The sequence below is a fragment of the Manis pentadactyla genome, chromosome 10 (genome assembly GCF_030020395.1).
Source record: "Manis pentadactyla isolate mManPen7 chromosome 10, mManPen7.hap1, whole genome shotgun sequence".
Lineage (NCBI taxonomy): Eukaryota > Metazoa > Chordata > Mammalia > Pholidota > Manidae > Manis > Manis pentadactyla.
In genome coordinates this window covers 85,819,326-85,833,292 of record NC_080028.1, presented here as the reverse complement: position 1 = coordinate 85,833,292, position 13,967 = coordinate 85,819,326, and positions in this window count along the sequence as shown.

The window sequence follows — 13,967 nt, the reverse complement described above, 5'->3', positions numbered from 1 at the left end:
CAGGGGAGGCAGCAGAGCAAGTGGCGCTCTGCACAGCATTTGGAAGCAGGACGGATGGGCGTTCTGCTCGGTGGGCCCGAAGCGGGCAGGGGCAGGAGCAGGAGCCTCTGCCGAGTGCGCTGCTCTTTATGTCAAGCGAAGCTGAAGTCAAACCTGCAACGGAAATGGACCTGGGCTACCGAAGCTCTAACTTCACGATCTAACACTCTGAGTCACTTTCTCCTAACTCACACAGAGTGGGATGACAAAACCGAGGTGTGCGTGGTGTGCTCCGTGAATGCGCTTTAAGTCCAAGAGATACGTGTGCTGTGAATAGGACACGCCACTCTACTTAAGGGCGGACGCTGCTGCTGGGGCTCCTTACAGCTGATCGTCCGCTCATGAGCACAGAGCTCTGCCCCGGGCCGGAGCTCTGTCAGCCTGAACAAACCATGGGCAGCACAGCTCCCTCTCTCTCTCTCTCTCTCTCTCTCTCTCTCTGTGCGACCTGAAGGGAGAGACCATCCTTTGCTATGACTCTTAGGCTAAATTCTCTAGGGTAGTGCTAAAGACGTCCGCATTCAAGCACACCGAAGAAAGCCTCTCGTGCTGTGCTTGTTTTCTCCCCTCGGCTTGGTAATGCCGTGGGTGGGCCTTGTTCTTGAGGGCACTAGAAGAGGGCGCACAGAGCCGCCTCGACCCGGTGAGTAGTAACAATGCCCTGAAGATGCCACTGTAGGGAAGCGTCGGGAACTGCTGCAGGAGAGCCTCATGCCACACTCTTGCGGGGACACAATCCACCGTGCCTTGAGGAGAACCTCCCTGAGAGAATACCAGGCTGCTTTCCCCTTGCGTGCCACTTGCTCCTGTGACATGGAACACTAAGTGAACAATGCAGCAGGAGGCTGTCCTCGCTGTACTTCCTTCTATCTCGCAGACGTTCGAACGGGCATTAGGACTAGGCACACGAGAGGGATCAGAACAAGGTGCTTTGAAGTAACAGCAGTGGAGGCAAGTCCGCTTTGGATCCAGTTGACGTGACCGAAAGAAAGCAGTGCAGGATGCCCCATTCAAGTGATCACTGAAGTGGTTGGAGTGGACACAGAAACTGAGCATGCCACGTGCTTTCCGTGCCGGTCCTGTGCGTCTGCACTCCGAGCGCCTTGGAATGAAGCGTACACGGTGCACAGCTCTCTCTTGCTGAGCGGCAGACGCTCGCCTGTGTGGCCATTTAAGCCTGAAGGCCCTGGTGAGGCAGCCTGGCTGACAAGAGGAACGCTTGCGTACAATGAATTCAGCTCGGCAGTTTCGAAGGGCGCTCTCTTTCTCTGCTACTGCCCGGCTGCTTGAGAGAGAGGTCCAGGGTAGATGGCTGGTGGGTGGGGCCGGGGCGGGGCGGGGGCGGGGCGGGGGGGTGCTATGCAAGACGGTCTGCCGTGCAACCGGCCGAGCTCTGAAAACCAGGTTGGTGCACACCGGCTTCGGGCAACAAGCCACATCAGCAAGAGGTGTGTGCAAAGCCGCTCCACAGCGCCGTGTCGGATGGGCCCTAAGCCTCAGAGCTGCGGTCCTGCAGAGACGGCTCTGAGGCGGTCCCAGTCCCCGTGATTCGCTGCTCAGACATATCCAGATTGACAGCTAAACACTGCTGTGCAAGGTGAGCTTCTTATATGTACTTGTACTCCCAGACACAGGGACACTGTGAAGACGTCTTCTGCCCAGCCTCAGGGGAGGCAGCAGAGCAAGTGGCGCTCTGCACAGCATTTGGAAGCAGGACGGATGGGCGTTCTGCTCGGTGGGCCCGAAGCGGGCAGGGGCAGGAGCAGGAGCCTCTGCCGAGTGCGCTGCTCTTTATGTCAAGCGAAGCTGAAGTCAAACCTGCAACGGAAATGGACCTGGGCTACCGAAGCTCTAACTTCACGATCTAACACTCTGAGTCACTTTCTCCTAACTCACACAGAGTGGGATGACAAAACCGAGGTGTGCGTGGTGTGCTCCGTGAATGCGCTTTAAGTCCAAGAGATACGTGTGCTGTGAATAGGACACACCACTCTACTTAAGGGCGGACGCTGCTGCTGGGCTCCTTACAGCTGATCGTCCGCTCATGAGCACAGAGCTCTGCCCCGGGCCGGAGCTCTGTCAGCCTGAACAAACCATGGGCAGCAGAGATCTCTCTCTCTCTCCCTCTCTCTCTCTCTCTCTGTGCGACCTGAAGGGAGAGACCGTCCTTTGCTATGACTCTTAGGCTAAATTCTCTAGGGTAGTCCTAAAGACGTCCGCATTCAAGCACACCGAAGAAAGCCTCTCGTGCTGTGCTTGTTTTCTCCCCTCGGCTTGGTAAAGCCGTGGGTGGGCCTTGTTCTTGAGGGCACTAGAAGAGGGCGCACAGAGCCGCCTCGACCCGGTGAGTAGTAGCAATGCCCTGAAGATGCCACTGTAGGGAAGCGTCGGGAACTGCTGCAGGAGAGCCTCATGCCACACTCTTGCGGGGACACAATCCACCGTGCCTTGAGGAGAACCTCCCTGAGAGAATACCAGGCTGCTTTCCCCTTGCGTGCCACTTGCTCCTGTGACATGGAACACTAAGTGAACAATGCAGCAGGAGGCTGTCCTCGCTGTACTTCCTTCTATCTCGCAGACGTTCGAACGGGCATTAGGACTAGGCACACGAGAGGGATCAGAACAAGGTGCTTTGAAGTAACAGCAGTGGAGGCAAGTCCGCTTTGGATCCAGTTGACGTGACCGAAAGAAAGCAGTGCAGGATGCCCCATTCAAGTGATCACTGAAGTGGTTGGAGTGGACACAGAAACTGAGCATGCCACGTGCTTTCCGTGCCGGTCCTGTGCGTCTGCACTCCGAGCGCCTTGGAATGAAGCGTACACGGTGCACAGCTCTCTCTTGCTGAGCGGCAGACGCTCGCCTGTGTGGCCATTTAAGCCTGAAGGCCCTGGTGAGGCAGCCTGGCTGACAAGAGGAACGCTTGCGTACAATGAATTCAGCTCGGCAGTTTCGAAGGGCGCTCTCTTTCTCTGCTACTGCCCGGCTGCTTGAGAGAGAGGTCCAGGGTAGATGGCTGGTGGGTGGGGCCGGGGCGGGGCGGGGGCGGGGCGGGGGTGTGCTATGCAAGACGGTCTCCCGTGCAACCGGCCGAGCTCTGAAAACCAGGTGGGTGCACACCGGCTTCGGGCCCCAAGCCACATCAGCAAGAGGTGTGTGCAAAGCCGCTCCACAGCGCCGTGTCGGATGGGCCCTAAGCCTCAGAGCTGCGGTCCTGCAGAGACGGCTCTGAGGCGGTCCCAGTCCCCGTGATTCGCTGCTCAGACATATCCAGATTGACAGCTAAACACTGCTGTGCAAGGTGAGCTTCTTATATGTACTTGTACTCCCAGACACAGGGACACTGTGAAGAGGTCTTCTGCCCAGCCTCAGGGGAGGCAGCAGAGCAAGTGGCGCTCTGCACAGCATTTGGAAGCAGGACGGATGGGCGTTCTGCTCGGTGGGCCCGAAGCGGGCAGGGGCAGGAGCAGGAGCCTCTGCCGAGTGCGCTGCTCTTTATGTCAAGCGAAGCTGAAGTCAAACCTGCAACGGAAATGGACCTGGGCTACCGAAGCTCTAACTTCACGATCTAACACTCTGAGTCACTTTCTCCTAACTCACACAGAGTGGGATGACAAAACCGAGGTGTGCGTGGTGTGCTCCGTGAATGCGCTTTAAGTCCAAGAGATACGTGTGCTGTGAATAGGACACGCCACTCTACTTAAGGGCGGACGCTGCTGCTGGGGCTCCTTACAGCTGATCGTCCGCTCATGAGCACAGAGCTCTGCCCCGGGCCGGAGCTCTGTCAGCCTGAACAAACCATGGGCAGCACAGCTCTCTCTCTCTCTCCCTCTCTCTCTCTCTCTCTCTCTCTCTCTCTCTCTCTCTCTGTGCGACCTGAAGGGAGAGACCATCCTTTGCTATGACTCTTAGGCTAAATTCTCTAGGGTAGTCCTAAAGACGTCCGCATTCAAGCACACCGAAGAAAGCCTCTCGTGCTGTGCTTGTTTTCTCCCCTCGGCTTGGTAATGCCGTGGGTGGGCCTTGTTCTTGAGGGCACTAGAAGAGGGCGCACATAGCCGCCTCGACCCGGTGAGTAGTAGCAATGCCCTGAAGATGCCACTGTAGGGAAACGTCGGGAACTGCTGCAGGAGAGCCTCATGCCACACTCTTGCGGGGACACAATCCACCGTGTCTTGAGGAGAACCTCCCTGAGAGAATACCAGGCTGCTTTCCCCTTGCGTGCCACTTGCTCCTGTGACATGGAACACTAAGTGAACAATGCAGCAGGAGGCTGTCCTCGCTGTACTTCCTTCTATCTCGCAGACGTTCGAACGGGCATTAGGACTAGGCACACGAGAGGGATCAGAACAAGGTGCTTTGAAGTAACAGCAGTGGAGGCAAGTCCGCTTTGGATCCAGTTGACGTGACCGAAAGAAAGCAGTGCAGGATGCCCCATTCAAGTGATCACTGAAGTGGTTGGAGTGGACACAGAAACTGAGCATGCCACGTGCTTTCCGTGCCGGTCCTGTGCGTCTGCACTCCGAGCGCCTTGGAATGAAGCGTACACGGTGCACAGCTCTCTCTTGCTGAGCGGCAGACGCTCGCCTGTGTGGCCATTTAAGCCTGAAGGCCCTGGTGAGGCAGCCTGGCTGACAAGAGGAACGCTTGCGTACAATGAATTCAGCTCGGCAGTTTCGAAGGGCGCTCTCTTTCTCTGCTACTGCCCGGCTGCTTGAGAGAGAGGTCCAGGGTAGATGGCTGGTGGGTGGGGCCGGGGCGGGGCGGGGGCGGGGCGTGGGGGTGCTATGCAAGACGGTCTGCCGTGCAACCGGCCGAGCTCTGAAAACCAGGTGGGTGCACACCGGCTTCGGGCCCCAAGCCACATCAGCAAGAGGTGTGTGCAAAGCCGCTCCACAGCGCCGTGTCGGATGGGCCCTAAGCCTCAGAGCTGCGGTCCTGCAGAGACGGCTCTGAGGCGGTCCCAGTCCCCGTGATTCGCTGCTCAGACATATCCAGACTGACAGCTAAACACTGCTGTGCAAGGTGAGCTTCTTATATGTACTTGTACTCCCAGACACAGGGACACTGTGAAGAGGTCTTCTGCCCAGCCTCAGGGGAGGCAGCAGAGCAAGTGGCGCTCTGCACAGCATTTGGAAGCAGGACGGATGGGCGTTCTGCTCGGTGGGCCCGAAGCGGGCAGGGGCAGGAGCAGGAGCCTCTGCCGAGTGCGCTGCTCTTTATGTCAAGCGAAGCTGAAGTCAAACCTGCAACGGAAATGGACCTGGGCTACCGAAGCTCTAACTTCACGATCTAACACTCTGAGTCACTTTCTCCTAACTCACACAGAGTGGGATGACAAAACCGAGGTGTGCGTGGTGTGCTCCGTGAATGCGCTTTAAGTCCAAGAGATACGTGTGCTGTGAATAGGACACGCCACTCTACTTAAGGGCGGACGCTGCTGCTGGGGCTCCTTACAGCTGATCGTCCGCTCATGAGCACAGAGCTCTGCCCCGGGCCGGAGCTCTGTCAGCCTGAACAAACCATGGGCAGCACAGATCTCTCTCTCTCTCCCTCTCTCTCTCTCTCTCTGTGCGACCTGAAGGGAGAGACCGTCCTTTGCTATGACTCTTAGGCTAAATTCTCTAGGGTAGTCCTAAAGACGTCCGCATTCAAGCACACCGAAGAAAGCCTCTCGTGCTGTGCTTGTTTTCTCCCCACGGCTTGGTAAAGCCGTGGGTGGGCCTTGATCTTGAGGGCACTAGAAGAGGGCGCACAGAGCCGCCTCGACCCGGTGAGTAGTAGCAATGCCCTGAAGATGCCACTGTAGGGAAGCGTCGGGAACTGCTGCAGGAGAGCCTCATGCCACACTCTTGCGGGGACACAATCCACCGTGCCTTGAGGAGAACCTCCCTGAGAGAATACCAGGCTGCTTTCCCCTTGCGTGCCACTTGCTCCTGTGACATGGAACACTAAGTGAACAATGCAGCAGGAGGCTGTCCTCGCTGTACTTCCTTCTATCTCGCAGACGTTCGAACGGGCATTAGGACTAGGCACACGAGAGGGATCAGAACAAGGTGCTTTGAAGTAACAGCAGTGGAGGCAAGTCCGCTTTGGATCCAGTTGACGTGACCGAAAGAAAGCAGTGCAGGATGCCCCATTCAAGTGATCACTGAAGTGGTTGGAGTGGACACAGAAACTGAGCATGCCACGTGCTTTCCGTGCCGGTCCTGTGCGTCTGCACTCCGAGCGCCTTGGAATGAAGCGTACACGGTGCACAGCTCTCTCTTGCTGAGCGGCAGACGCTCGCCTGTGTGGCCATTTAAGCCTTAAGGCCCTGGTGAGGCAGCCTGGCTGACAAGAGGAACGCTTGCGTACAATGAATTCAGCTCGGCAGTTTCGAAGGGCGCTCTCTTTCTCTGCTACTGCCCGGCTGCTTGAGAGAGAGGTCCAGGGTAGATGGCTGGTGGGTGGGGCCGGGGCGGGGCGGGGGCGGGGCGGGGGGGGTGCTATGCAAGACGGTCTCCCGTGCAACCGGCCGAGCTCTGAAAACCAGGTGGGTGCACACCGGCTTCGGGCCCCAAGCCACATCAGCAAGAGGTGTGTGCAAAGCCGCTCCACAGCGCCGTGTCGGATGGGCCCTAAGCCTCAGAGCTGCGGTCCTGCAGAGACGGCTCTGAGGCGGTCCCAGTCCCCGTGATTCGCTGCTCAGACATATCCAGATTGACAGCTAAACACTGCTGTGCAAGGTGAGCTTCTTATATGTACTTGTACTCCCAGACACAGGGACACTGTGAAGAGGTCTTCTGCCCAGCCTCAGGGGAGGCAGCAGAGCAAGTGGCGCTCTGCACAGCATTTGGAAGCAGGACGGATGGGCGTTCTGCTCGGTGGGCCCGAAGCGGGCAGGGGCAGGAGCAGGAGCCTCTGCCGAGTGCGCTGCTCTTTATGTCAAGCGAAGCTGAAGTCAAACCTGCAACGGAAATGGACCTGGGCTACCGAAGCTCTAACTTCACGATCTAACACTCTGAGTCACTTTCTCCTAACTCACACAGAGTGGGATGACAAAACCGAGGTGTGCGTGGTGTGCTCCGTGAATGCGCTTTAAGTCCAAGAGATACGTGTGCTGTGAATAGGACACGCCACTCTACTTAAGGGCGGACGCTGCTGCTGGGGCTCCTTACAGCTGATCGTCCGCTCATGAGCACAGAGCTCTGCCCCGGGCCGGAGCTCTGTCAGCCTGAACAAACCATGGGCAGCACAGCTCCCTCTCTCTCTCTCTCTCTCTCTCTCTCTCTGTGCGACCTGAAGGGAGAGACCATCCTTTGCTATGATTCTTAGGCTAAATTCTCTAGGGTAGTCCTAAAGACGTCCGCATTCAAGCACACCGAAGAAAGCCTCTCGTGCTGTGCTTGTTTTCTCCCCTCGGCTTGGTAATGCCGTGGGTGGGCCTTGTTCTTGAGGGCACTAGAAGAGGGCGCACAGAGCCGCCTCGACCCGGTGAGTAGTAGCAATGCCCTGAAGATGCCACTGTAGGGAAGCGTCGGGAACTGCTGCAGGAGAGCCTCATGCCACACTCTTGCGGGGACACAATCCACCGTGTCTTGAGGAGAACCTCCCTGAGAGAATACCAGGCTGCTTTCCCCTTGCGTGCCACTTGCTCCTGTGACATGGAACACTAAGTGAACAATGCAGCAGGAGGCTGTCCTCGCTGTACTTCCTTCTATCTCGCAGACGTTCGAACGGGCATTAGGACTAGGCACACGAGAGGGATCAGAACAAGGTGCTTTGAAGTAACAGCAGTGGAGGCAAGTCCGCTTTGGATCCAGTTGACGTGACCGAAAGAAAGCAGTGCAGGATGCCCCATTCAAGTGATCACTGAAGTGGTTGGAGTGGACACAGAAACTGAGCATGCCACGTGCTTTCCGTGCCGGTCCTGTGCGTCTGCACTCCGAGCGCCTTGGAATGAAGCGTACACGGTGCACAGCTCTCTCTTGCTGAGCGGCAGACGCTCGCCTGTGTGGCCATTTAAGCCTGAAGGCCCTGGTGAGGCAGCCTGGCTGACAAGAGGAACGCTTGCGTACAATGAATTCAGCTCGGCAGTTTCGAAGGGCGCTCTCTTTCTCTGCTACTGCCCGGCTGCTTGAGAGAGAGGTCCAGGGTAGATGGCTGGTGGGTGGGGCCGGGGCGGGGCGGGGGCGGGGCGTGGGGGTGCTATGCAAGACGGTCTGCCGTGCAACCGGCCGAGCTCTGAAAACCAGGTGGGTGCACACCGGCTTCGGGCCCCAAGCCACATCAGCAAGAGGTGTGTGCAAAGCCGCTCCACAGCGCCGTGTCGGATGGGCCCTAAGCCTCAGAGCTGCGGTCCTGCAGAGACGGCTCTGAGGCGGTCCCAGTCCCCGTGATTCGCTGCTCAGACATATCCAGATTGACAGCTAAACACTGCTGTGCAAGGTGAGCTTCTTATATGTACTTGTACTCCCAGACACAGGGACACTGTGAAGACGTCTTCTGCCCAGCCTCAGGGGAGGCAGCAGAGCAAGTGGCGCTCTGCACAGCATTTGGAAGCAGGACGGATGGGCGTTCTGCTCGGTGGGCCCGAAGCGGGCAGGGGCAGGAGCAGGAGCCTCTGCCGAGTGCGCTGCTCTTTATGTCAAGCGAAGCTGAAGTCAAACCTGCAACGGAAATGGACCTGGGCTACCGAAGCTCTAACTTCACGATCTAACACTCTGAGTCACTTTCTCCTAACTCACACAGAGTGGGATGACAAAACCGAGGTGTGCGTGGTGTGCTCCGTGAATGCGCTTTAAGTCCAAGAGATACGTGTGCTGTGAATAGGACACGCCACTCTACTTAAGGGCGGACGCTGCTGCTGGGCTCCTTACAGCTGATCGTCCGCTCATGAGCACAGAGCTCTGCCCCGGGCCGGAGCTCTGTCAGCCTGAACAAACCATGGGCAGCAGAGATCTCTCTCTCTCTCCCTCTCTCTCTCTCTCTCTGTGCGACCTGAAGGGAGAGACCGTCCTTTGCTATGACTCTTAGGCTAAATTCTCTAGGGTAGTCCTAAAGACGTCCGCATTCAAGCACACCGAAGAAAGCCTCTCGTGCTGTGCTTGTTTTCTCCCCTCGGCTTGGTAAAGCCGTGGGTGGGCCTTGTTCTTGAGGGCACTAGAAGAGGGCGCACAGAGCCGCCTCGACCCGGTGAGTAGTAGCAATGCCCTGAAGATGCCACTGTAGGGAAGCGTCGGGAACTGCTGCAGGAGAGCCTCATGCCACACTCTTGCGGGGACACAATCCACCGTGCCTTGAGGAGAACCTCCCTGAGAGAATACCAGGCTGCTTTCCCCTTGCGTGCCACTTGCTCCTGTGACATGGAACACTAAGTGAACAATGCAGCAGGAGGCTGTCCTCGCTGTACTTCCTTCTATCTCGCAGACGTTCGAACGGGCATTAGGACTAGGCACACGAGAGGGATCAGAACAAGGTGCTTTGAAGTAACAGCAGTGGAGGCAAGTCCGCTTTGGATCCAGTTGACGTGACCGAAAGAAAGCAGTGCAGGATGCCCCATTCAAGTGATCACTGAAGTGGTTGGAGTGGACACAGAAACTGAGCATGCCACGTGCTTTCCGTGCCGGTCCTGTGCGTCTGCACTCCGAGCGCCTTGGAATGAAGCGTACACGGTGCACAGCTCTCTCTTGCTGAGCGGCAGACGCTCGCCTGTGTGGCCATTTAAGCCTGAAGGCCCTGGTGAGGCAGCCTGGCTGACAAGAGGAACGCTTGCGTACAATGAATTCAGCTCGGCAGTTTCGAAGGGCGCTCTCTTTCTCTGCTACTGCCCGGCTGCTTGAGAGAGAGGTCCAGGGTAGATGGCTGGTGGGTGGGGCCGGGGCGGGGCGGGGGCGGGGCGGGGGGGTGCTATGCAAGACGGTCTCCCGTGCAACCGGCCGAGCTCTGAAAACCAGGTGGGTGCACACCGGCTTCAGGCCCCAAGCCACATCAGCAAGAGGTGTGTGCAAAGCCGCTCCACAGCGCCGTGTCGGATGGGCCCTAAGCCTCAGAGCTGCGGTCCTGCAGAGACGGCTCTGAGGCGGTCCCAGTCCCCGTGATTCGCTGCTCAGACATATCCAGATTGACAGCTAAACACTGCTGTGCAAGGTGAGCTTCTTATATGTACTTGTACTCCCAGACACAGGGACACTGTGAAGAGGTCTTCTGCCCAGCCTCAGGGGAGGCAGCAGAGCAAGTGGCGCTCTGCACAGCATTTGGAAGCAGGACGGATGGGCGTTCTGCTCGGTGGGCCCGAAGCGGGCAGGGGCAGGAGCAGGAGCCTCTGCCGAGTGCGCTGCTCTTTATGTCAAGCGAAGCTGAAGTCAAACCTGCAACGGAAATGGACCTGGGCTACCGAAGCTCTAACTTCACGATCTAACACTCTGAGTCACTTTCTCCTAACTCACACAGAGTGGGATGACAAAACCGAGGTGTGCGTGGTGTGCTCCGTGAATGCGCTTTAAGTCCAAGAGATACGTGTGCTGTGAATAGGACACGCCACTCTACTTAAGGGCGGACGCTGCTGCTGGGGCTCCTTACAGCTGATCGTCCGCTCATGAGCACAGAGCTCTGCCCCGGGCCGGAGCTCTGTCAGCCTGAACAAACCATGGGCAGCACAGCTCTCTCTCTCTCTCCCTCTCTCTCTCTCTCTCTCTCTCTCTCTCTCTCTCTCTCTCTCTCTCTGTGCGACCTGAAGGGAGAGACCATCCTTTGCTATGACTCTTAGGCTAAATTCTCTAGGGTAGTCCTAAAGACGTCCGCATTCAAGCACACCGAAGAAAGCCTCTCGTGCTGTGCTTGTTTTCTCCCCTCGGCTTGGTAATGCCGTGGGTGGGCCTTGTTCTTGAGGGCACTAGAAGAGGGCGCACAGAGCCGCCTCGACCCGGTGAGTAGTAGCAATGCCCTGAAGATGCCACTGTAGGGAAGCGTCGGGAACTGCTGCAGGAGAGCCTCATGCCACACTCTTGCGGGGACACAATCCACCGTGTCTTGAGGAGAACCTCCCTGAGAGAATACCAGGCTGCTTTCCCCTTGCGTGCCACTTGCTCCTGTGACATGGAACACTAAGTGAACAATGCAGCAGGAGGCTGTCCTCGCTGTACTTCCTTCTATCTCGCAGACGTTCGAACGGGCATTAGGACTAGGCACACGAGAGGGATCAGAACAAGGTGCTTTGAAGTAACAGCAGTGGAGGCAAGTCCGCTTTGGATCCAGTTGACGTGACCGAAAGAAAGCAGTGCAGGATGCCCCATTCAAGTGATCACTGAAGTGGTTGGAGTGGACACAGAAACTGAGCATGCCACGTGCTTTCCGTGCCGGTCCTGTGCGTCTGCACTCCGAGCGCCTTGGAATGAAGCGTACACGGTGCACAGCTCTCTCTTGCTGAGCGGCAGACGCTCGCCTGTGTGGCCATTTAAGCCTGAAGGCCCTGGTGAGGCAGCCTGGCTGACAAGAGGAACGCTTGCGTACAATGAATTCAGCTCGGCAGTTTCGAAGGGCGCTCTCTTTCTCTGCTACTGCCCGGCTGCTTGAGAGAGAGGTCCAGGGTAGATGGCTGGTGGGTGGGGCCGGGGCGGGGCGGGGGCGGGGCGTGGGGGTGCTATGCAAGACGGTCTGCCGTGCAACCGGCCGAGCTCTGAAAACCAGGTGGGTGCACACCGGCTTCGGGCCCCAAGCCACATCAGCAAGAGGTGTGTGCAAAGCCGCTCCACAGCGCCGTGTCGGATGGGCCCTAAGCCTCAGAGCTGCGGTCCTGCAGAGACGGCTCTGAGGCGGTCCCAGTCCCCGTGATTCGCTGCTCAGACATATCCAGACTGACAGCTAAACACTGCTGTGCAAGGTGAGCTTCTTATATGTACTTGTACTCCCAGACACAGGGACACTGTGAAGAGGTCTTCTGCCCAGCCTCAGGGGAGGCAGCAGAGCAAGTGGCGCTCTGCACAGCATTTGGAAGCAGGACGGATGGGCGTTCTGCTCGGTGGGCCCGAAGCGGGCAGGGGCAGGAGCAGGAGCCTCTGCCGAGTGCGCTGCTCTTTATGTCAAGCGAAGCTGAAGTCAAACCTGCAACGGAAATGGACCTGGGCTACCGAAGCTCTAACTTCACGATCTAACACTCTGAGTCACTTTCTCCTAACTCACACAGAGTGGGATGACAAAACCGAGGTGTGCGTGGTGTGCTCCGTGAATGCGCTTTAAGTCCAAGAGATACGTGTGCTGTGAATAGGACACACCACTCTACTTAAGGGCGGACGCTGCTGCTGGGGCTCCTTACAGCTGATCGTCCGCTCATGAGCACAGAGCTCTGCCCCGGGCCGGAGCTCTGTCAGCCTGATCAAACCATGGGCAGCACAGCTCTCTCTCTCTCTCCCTCTCTCTCTCTCTCTCTCTCTCTCTCTCTCTCTCTCTCTGTGCGACCTGAAGGGAGAGACCATCCTTTGCTATGACTCTTAGGCTAAATTCTCTAGGGTAGTCCTAAAGACGTCCGCATTCAAGCACACCGAAGAAAGCCTCTCGTGCTGTGCTTGTTTTCTCCCCTCGGCTTGGTAATGCCGTGGGTGGGCCTTGTTCTTGAGGGCACTAGAAGAGGGCGCACAGAGCCGCCTCGACCCGGTGAGTAGTAGCAATGCCCTGAAGATGCCACTGTAGGGAAGCGTTGGGAACTGCTGCAGGAGAGCCTCATGCCACACTCTTGCGGGGACACAATCCACCGTGCCTTGAGGAGAACCTCCCTGAGAGAATACCAGGCTGCTTTCCCCTTGCGTGCCACTTGCTCCTGTGACATGGAACACTAAGTGAACAATGCAGCAGGAGGCTGTCCTCGCTGTACTTCCTTCTATCTCGCAGACGTTCGAACGGGCATTAGGACTAGGCACACGAGAGGGATCAGAACAAGGTGCTTTGAAGTAACAGCAGTGGAGGCAAGTCCGCTTTGGATCCAGTTGACGTGACCGAAAGAAAGCAGTGCAGGATGCCCCATTCAAGTGATCACTGAAGTGGTTGGAGTGGACACAGAAACTGAGCATGCCACGTGCTTTCCGTGCCGGTCCTGTGCGTCTGCACTCCGAGCGCCTTGGAATGAAGCGTACACGGTGCACAGCTCTCTCTTGCTGAGCGGCAGACGCTCGCCTGTGTGGCCATTTAAGCCTGAAGGCCCTGGTGAGGCAGCCTGGCTGACAAGAGGAACGCTTGCGTACAATGAATTCAGCTCGGCAGTTTCGAAGGGCGCTCTCTTTCTCTGCTACTGCCCGGCTGCTTGAGAGAGAGGTCCAGGGTAGATGGCTGGTGGGTGGGGCCGGGGCGGGGCGGGGGCGGGGCGTGGGGGTGCTATGCAAGACGGTCTGCCGTGCAACCGGCCGAGCTCTGAAAACCAGGTGGGTGCACACCGGCTTCGGGCCCCAAGCCACATCAGCAAGAGGTGTGTGCAAAGCCGCTCCACAGCGCCGTGTCGGATGGGCCCTAAGCCTCAGAGCTGCGGTCCTGCAGAGACGGCTCTGAGGCGGTCCCAGTCCCCGTGATTCGCTGCTCAGACATATCCAGACTGACAGCTAAACACTGCTGTGCAAGGTGAGCTTCTTATATGTACTTGTACTCCCAGACACAGGGACACTGTGAAGACGTCTTCTGCCCAGCCTCAGGGGAGGCAGCAGAGCAAGTGGTGCTCTGCACAGCATTTGGAAGCAGGACGGATGGGCGTTCTGCTCGGTGGGCCCGAAGCGGGCAGGGGCAGGAGCAGGAGCCTCTGCCGAGTGCGCTGCTCTTTATGTCAAGCGAAGCTGAAGTCAAACCTGCAACGGAAATGGACCTGGGCTACCGAAGCTCTAACTTCACGATCTAACACTCTGAGTCACTTTCTCCTAACTCACACAGAGTGGGATGACAAAACCGAGGTGTGCGTGGTGTGCTCCGTG